General features: G+C 42.8%; 1 non-coding gene across 1 annotated transcript; it reads left to right on the forward strand.

The window, feature by feature from the left end:
* Nucleotides 1–6,442: 6,442 nt before the first annotated feature.
* Nucleotides 6,443–6,549, forward strand: LOC143999819 (U6 spliceosomal RNA). The gene has a single exon (XR_013278145.1). It is a non-coding gene; the product is annotated as a U6 spliceosomal RNA (small nuclear RNA).
* The last annotated feature ends 341 nt before the right edge of the window (nt 6,550–6,890 follow it).

Raw genomic sequence — 6,890 nt, forward strand, 5'->3', positions numbered from 1 at the left:
ATAGGATTGATGGTATTGAAGATTGCACAGACCATTTCGATTCCCAGTTAGGAATAGTCATTAAAACCCATGATGAAATGGTGGATGTGCATAAAGAACAACCAGACACGATCCGCTAACTACAACTAAAGATTGCGGATTTAGAGGACCGCTCCCATCACAATAATGTTGAAATAAGAGGGGTTCTGGAAGTTGAAAAAAAAACACAAAAGCTCATATCCTACCTACCACAATTATTCTTGAAGCTCATCCCTGATCTCTCACCTAGAGACTTATTGATGGACAGGGCACATAGGGATCCCAAACCATTGCACTTACCCAACACCGTCCCTAGGGATGTCCTAACTTGATATCATACTATCATACCACTCGTTATAGCTAATGTCTACACCTCTAATTCTTGACAGAAACAATTTTACAAAACAATTATTAACAACATTTATCACTATCCCAAGGACCCAATAATTCTGTGTGGAGACTTCAATGACATTATCAACAAATCACATGACTCCTCCAAACAAAGCCGAGAAAGCCCCACTGCCCTTTCCACGCTTTTGCAATTAGACAATTTGTATAATCACTGGAGGTGCTTACATGGGTCAGAGAAGGACTACACCTTCTATTCAGCTAGACAAAAATCCTACTCCAGGATTGATATTTTCCTGTTACACAAAAGCACTTTGCAATCCAGCTCTCGAGCCAAAATAGGCTTAATAACATGGTCAGATCATGCACCAGTTAGGGTCATCATAACGGCTAACCGAGATAGTAAGCAATTCTCCGCCTGGCCCATGAACACATCTCTTCTATCCTATCCTATGTGTCAGGAAGAGATCAAGAAGGAGCTAGAGACAAACTTTATTTTTAATGTAAATTCTATATCAAATGATTTACTGCTTTGAAATGTGCATAAAGCCTTCATAACAGGAGTCTTCATAGGGCTTGGAGCCCTTGAGAAACGTATACGAGCTGAGAAATATAACAGTTTTCTCAAGCAGATCTGAACTCTTGAAAAATCAAACAAAATTTCCCCTAACAACTCTTCCCGCTTACGTAAACTTAGAGAGGAACTTTGCACTTTCTTACATGCTTCATTCAACTTCCATATGAAATGGCTACGTGTAAATTGGTACGCTCATTGGAATAAGCTCGGTGCCCTGTTGGCCAAACAGGTAAAATGCAAACTAGCTACATCCAAAATTCCTTACATGCATTCAGCTCAATGTCAATGTTAGTAACCCCACAGACATTGCTAATCGTTTTAAAAAATTTTATGAATACAATTTAAATGCCTCTATGGAATCCCCCAGCCCTGACCCTACTCAAATCTCACGATTCCTTGACTCGTTACAACTACCTGCCCGAACAACAGACCAACTAGAGGAGCTCCACTTTCTGAAACAGAGATCCTGAAATCAATCCGATCACTTCCACTACACAAAACACCAGGACCAGATGGCTACTGTAACAAATATTTGAAGACATTTGCAGATATTCTAACGCCATACTTATGCAAATCATTCAATCACATTATGCAAACAGGCAGCATCCCAAAAGAGTCCTTAGAGCTTGAAGCTTGATGATGATCTTTATCATAGATAACTTTGTACATTAATTGTCTGGAAAATAAATGTACATATTTGATTAATTCAAAACCGTCTATATTCTGGGTGCGACAGAAAATTAGACTCATACCTAATACCTGCATTTGGTCTTCAAAAAACTGGTGAGATGAAAGATTAATTGGAGTTTGTTTTGCTAGAATTTTTGGGATTTGTCACCTCCACAGTGAAAGTATTTTTGAGATCTGGTGTTAACTGTGGTCAGAAAATTGGTGTTGTGCGCAAGTCCCCCGAAATGGGACTTACTGACTATTTTTAACTTTGTATAAATAAAATGTATATATATATTTTTTTTTAATTAATATTTTGTTTTTTGTGTAGCACCTAAAAAAAAGTTTCCTTATTCGTATTATTTTGCACATTTGAAGGGTGTTGTGCGTGTGGTTTTCAGACACACAGCCTATCCTTTGTCATATGGTGTATACTCAGGGTGGCAATCACCCAAATTTCTGCTGTTGGTTCAAAACCCACTTTAAAATACTGATAATTTAAATGTATTAATTTTTTTTTTATCATTTTTGATACACTATATTTGTTAATTTACTCATTAACAACTTTTTTTTTTTAAATTGTATTTTTATTAAAGTGCAAGAAACAAACAGAACATTACAAAACGTACGACAATTTAAGTACAGTAATTGAGACTACATACACGATGAAATGATACATCATAGATCATAGCAGAGAAAAAAAAAGATCATTACAGAAAAAATAAATAATATGAGAAAAAGAAAAGAAATAAAAGAAAGAAAAGAGGAGGGGGGGTGGGTAGGGGGCGGAGACCCCAAATGAGTTTCGAGGGGATAATGACAAGGAGCCTGTATTCCAATGGTGAGAGGTGACTACAAAACAACCAGGGTACTATCACTGAGAGGAACCGTGGATCGAACTATCCCAGAGATCCCATATCTTATCAAACCTATCAGTGGCGTCTTCCGTCAGGCCTGACATATGCTCCATCCTTGTATTAGCTGGGTCTGGGATGGGGGGAGGTGGATAGCCAACATGCAGGGATAGCTCGTTTGGCTGCTAGTAGAATGAAGGAGGCCAATTTATTTAAGGATTTTCCCAAACCAGGGACTGGAAGACCTAGAAGGAGATGCAACGGGTCCAGCGGAATGGAGATACTGAAGATCTGTTGGAGCAAAGATACCACCCTGGACCAAAAAGAAGCTATCAATTCACATTGCCAGAAGATATGATAAAGAGTACCCTTAAGTTTACCACATCTCCAACAGAGAGGAGAAAGGGAGGGATCGTACCGATGGAGAACCTCAGGTGTTCTATACAAAAAAAATAATACCTTGTAAGCTGTATCTTTTTGCGCCACACATCGGGAAATCTTAGAGGTGGATGTCCAAATTTTGGCCCATTGGGAGGGGGATATTTGTTGTTGTGTAGCGTGAGACCATTTGACCATGTATGAATGGGGTTCTATGGATAACGGAAGATTGTCTTGCAATATTCGGTACATTTCGGAAATTAGTCACGTTTGATACGGACCCTGAGAGCAGATAATCTCAAAATGTGTAGGTTTAGTTAGGGGGAGTGATGGCGAGAGGGATGCTAGGTAGTGGGAGATTTGAAGGTACGAGAAGGACAGTTGATTTGGAATTTTACTCTTGGATTGGAGATCGGAGAATGAGTAGAATTTGCGAGTGACAGGATGTACAAAGTGGTGGAGCTGCAACAGACCTGCCTTGGCCCAGGGGAACATCCGAACATGGGATAAGCTTCTGGGAGCAAGGGATTATAAAGGACATTGGAAAGTGGAGGACATGAGGAGGCTAAAGAGAACTTGGTACAACAGGAACGCCACAGTTTAAGTGTAAACAACATATGGCCGAGGTCACGGAGCTTGGGATCCAAGGATAGGGTAGGAGACCAAATCAAGGAGCAGGGGTGAGTCGGAAACAAGGAACCCATCTCTTTCTCCGCCCATCTATTCGGGGGGCGCATACTAGACCATGATATCACCGCCCGGAGATGAGAAGCCAAGTAATACCTATAAATATCTGGGGCTCCCATACTCCCCTGACCTCTGGGCGAGAAAATTACCGAGCTGGCCACCCTGTGGGCCCCATCCTTCCATATGAAATTCAGGAACCACCGCTTGAGGAGTTTCAGTTGAGCCATAGGGATAGACACAGGGAGGGTTTCAAAGAGGTATAATCATTTTGGCATAATCGTCATTTTCAGGACATTGATCCTACCTATCCATGATATAGGGAGAGGGTTCCATTGGTGCAGCATTAATTCGATAGATTTAAACATAGGGGCATAATTAGCTGAGTGGAAGGTAGAATAGTCTGATGTGATTTGAATCCCTAAATATTTAAGGGAAGAGGAGCACCAGCGGTAAGCGTATGAAATTTTGAGCGAGAGGAGATCAGCAGGGGGTATGTGTATTGGTAAGGCTTCTGTTTTTTAAGTATTAATTTTGTATCCTGAAAGGGAACTGAATTGAGAGAGGAGAGCATGTAGGGACGGGAGTGAAGTGTGGAGGTTAGTAAGAGTCAAAAGCACATCATCGGCGAAGAGAGAAAATTTATATTCCCTTTGTCGCATGGGTACCCCGCGTATGTCTGGTTGAGATCTAATGGCTTCAGCTAAAGTCTCAAGGCAGAGGATAAAGAGAAGGGGGGATAGGGGGCACCCTTGCCTAGTACCATTGGACATAGGGAATGGACGAGAAGTAAAAGATGACATTTGAACTTGGGAAGAGGGGTTAGAGTAGAGGGCATGTAAGGCCAAAATAAAGAGGCCACTTATTCCAAACTTATTAAGCGTCGCAAACATATAGGGCCAGCTTAATCTATCAAAAGCCTTTTGAGCATCTAGGCTAAGAATCAGGGAGGGGCGTTTAACTCTGTTAAGTATGTCGATGAGGTCAATAGTTTGTCTGGTGTTATCTCCAGCATGTCTAGAAGGGACAAACCCCACTTGGTCTCGGTCGATCAATTTCGTCAGGAATTGGGAAAGGCGATTTGCAAGAATTTTAGTAAAGAGCTTATAGTCCGAATTCAGAAGTGCGATTGGTCTGTAGCTGTCTGGGAGTGAAGGGTCTTTGTCCGGTTTAGGTATTACTGTGATATATGAGTGAAGAAATTGTTGGTGGGGTCGAAGACCCTGGAGGATAGAATTATAAAGAGAGGTCAAGTGAGGGGAGAGGGTCGGGAGGAATGTCTTATAGTAGGAGTAGGGGAGGCCATCCGGGCCTGGGGATTTATGCGACGGTAGGGATTTGACAGTAGAGGCCAGCTCCTCCGCGGTAACGGGATTATTTAACATCTGTACATCTGTCTCGGCGAGTTTGGGGAGACGGAGGTCAGTCATAAATGTTTCAAAAGTCGTCAGATCAAATGGGGAGTGGCATTCTGGTGTAAGGCAGTTATAAAGTTTATCGTAGAATTCGCCAAAGACTTGAGTCATCGTCTGCGGGCAGTGAGTGGGGGTCCCGTCAGTGCGTTTGATGTGATCTGGGAAAGAAAGGAAGGGCCTAGGATTGAGCCTAGAGACCAGCATTCTATGTGGTTTATTAGAAAATTCATAGAATTTGTGTTTGGCCCAGAGTAGTGACTTATCAATTTTAGACATGTCCAAGGACTTTATGCGATTTCGCAGGGAGGTTACCGCGCGCAGACGAGCCATCGTGGGAGCTAAAATCAAAGATCGTTCTGCTCTTGCTAGTTCAGATATGAGGGATGATCTCAACAGGGCCGAGTCCCTCTTCCTCCTAGACCCAATCGAGATGCATTGTCCCCTAAAAAAAGCTTTATGGGCTTCCCAAAGGACAGACGGGCTGGGCACGGAACCTGTATTTAACTGAAAGTATTCTGTTAGACCAGTAAGGAGTTCGTTTTTTGTTTCGGGATGCTTCAATAGGGATTCATTCAGCCTCCAATGGCATTTCCTGGGAAACGCCGTGGAAAGACACAGGTCCAAGGACAGAGGGGCGTGATCCGACCAGGTAATCGGACCCAGATCTGAACCTACCGCATGGGAAAGTAATGGGGCAGATATCAGAAAGTAGTCCAGCCTGGAAAACATTTTGTGGGGGGGGGGGGGGGGGGGGGGAATAGAATGAGTACTGCCTACCCAGGGGATGTTTAATCCACCAGACATCGAATAGGCGATACTTCTGGATTAATTTCCTAAATGAAGTGGACAGGGACTGTGGAGCGGAAGAGGTCACCATTTGAAACAGAGATTTCTTGTCCCTAGTAGGCGACAGAACAGCATTAAAATCCCCTCCAATTATCATGAAGGGATGTAGAACTCTATTTAGTCGTTCAAACAACTCAGTTAGGAATTTAATTTTGCCTGTGTTAGGGGCATAGACGTTCATGATCGTTATAGGATTGGATAAAAATGCACCTTCCAAAATTATATAACGACCATGAGGGTCCAGGTGGGTGGACTTAATCTGGAGGGGACAAGAGCGTTTGATCAAGATCGCCACACCCGCCTTTCCAGATGAGTCAGAGGCCAGGTATGACACAGGGAAGTGTCTAGAAGCAAATTTCAGGGATCCCTGGCTCGAAAGTGAGTCTCCTGAATCAGGATCACATCCACCCTGGAGGTCCTGAATTCCTTCAAGGCCATCCATCTTTTTTTTAATAGAATTCAAACCTTTCACATTATAAGATAACAATTTCAAAGCCATAAATATGCATTATGATCTAGCTTAGAGAGATTTAAAACATTGGGCAACAACCCTATAGTAGAGACATGTTTAAGAAGCCATGGGCCAGATCTAAGCTTGATCAAGATTTCACCAGTAATAAGATGATCATTGGTATTGTAAAAGAAAAGGAGAAGTCCTCGCTTCGGCAGGACATATACTAAAATTGGAACGATACAGAGAAGATTAGCATGGCCCCTGTGCAAGGATGACACGCAAATTCGTGAAGCGTTCCATATTTTTGGACAGTCTCCGCAGGGAGCCGTCCCTGGTCTCGACAATAAGCCCCCTGGCTCACATCTTTCACAACCATGATTTCCCTCCTGGCCTCAATATTATCGCCTTCAAATGGTGGTTGGACAAGGGACTATACTGGGTAGGACATTACTTCACCTCAAAGGGACCAATCTCCCTCGCCCATTGTATCAAACACTTGGAGCTCCCTGAATCAGAGAGATTCCGCTTTCAGCAAATATCTCATTTTCTACACTCGCTATGGAAGAACAAGCCCCTTCCTCCCCCCTTTACTGAATACGAAACCTGGTGTGGTAGGATCGGGGAGCAGAGGGGCGGCATATCAGTAA

Source organism: Lithobates pipiens, unplaced genomic scaffold (genome assembly GCF_037356315.1).
Source record: "Lithobates pipiens isolate NorthernLeopardFrog02 unplaced genomic scaffold, aLitPip1_a1.2 Scaffold_19, whole genome shotgun sequence".
Classification (NCBI taxonomy): Eukaryota; Metazoa; Chordata; class Amphibia; order Anura; family Ranidae; genus Lithobates; species Lithobates pipiens.